Consider the following 1,294-nt stretch of genomic DNA (forward strand, 5'->3'; position numbering starts at 1 on the left):
TATTATTATAAATTATATTTTAAAATAATGATTGTTATTAAGTTGTATGAAGCTAAAAAGAAATGACTTTGCATTCATTTAAACCCCTCTGGTGTTCAGCTTTTCTAATTTGCTTCCTGGCAAAAGAAAGGTTTGACAACACTGACCTCTAGTGGACGCATAGAATCATTGCTTTCAGAGAAAATTTGCTTATTCAGCATCACATTGATGGTGATGGGAGGRAAAAAAACTTACAAATCTTCGTCTTTTGGATGTTTCCTCTTCAGKGGGGGTCTCCATCCTCATCCATCTCACTCCAACACCCTCCATGTCCTCTCTAACTGCATCAATTAGTCTTCTCTGTCTTTTTCAGCTGCAACATCCTTCAACACTGYCCCTCCTCTGGACATGTCCAAACCATCTCAGTMTGTCCTCTCTASAKARAAGCTGAAAATTTTKGATCCTGTACATATATTTGTATTCTGTACCAAATTAATTGAATTTTCTATAYTTTCYATGATATTTTCTGAACTATTGTGTCCGAATGTGTGACAGAACTTCTAAATAAGGTCTGGACTTTCCAACTGTCATCCTCATTTTCCTCTGGCTCTGGGTCAGACTCTGCCTCCAACATGTAAGGCTGGATGGACAAGTTTTCCCTTGCTGACATTTTTTCTTTAATTTGGAAAAAAAAATAAAAAAATACAAAAAAAAACAAACTAGAATAGACTGTTGTGGAAGCTGGAGAGACAGCATCAAAACGAGCTGATCCGAGGCGCACCTCAGAAAAGAGGGGGGAAAGAAGGGCTCGTGGAGCTCAAAGCTTCAAATGGTTTATCTTTAAGTAATAAATCTCGTCAGGCCTTTAATGCACTTATTTACAGCAGCTTCGTTACTCCTTAAGGAGAGAAAAGCGGCATTATTAGCACATAAACCCTTTAATGTCGGCCATTACCGCAGCGCGATGCACACTTGGTTTAATGGAGCCTGTAGAATAAAGGTGGGTTGTTCCTTGCTCAATCGCCTGCAGCTCATTTACCCTGAAAGTGTTCTGTAAGTGTTTTATGTGTGTTTGTGCGAGAGAGAAACGCAATTATTGGGTTTATTTGAAGCCTTTTCTACTGTGTTATTGCATCGTTTCTGTGCACAAATCATTGGAGGAACTCAGACACCTGCAGACACTTGTTTTATTAGATTGTCATTTTGTTGTCATCGTCTTGATATTTTTGATTGAAAAGCAGGAAAAATACCCAGATTTTAAACTGTACCTAAATATAAAATGGACAAAATATGTATGAAACAAAAAGAAAAAAAA

This window comes from Austrofundulus limnaeus, unplaced genomic scaffold (assembly GCF_001266775.1).
Source record: "Austrofundulus limnaeus strain Quisiro unplaced genomic scaffold, Austrofundulus_limnaeus-1.0 Scaffold39, whole genome shotgun sequence".
In the NCBI taxonomy this organism is placed as follows: Eukaryota; Metazoa; Chordata; class Actinopteri; order Cyprinodontiformes; family Rivulidae; genus Austrofundulus; species Austrofundulus limnaeus.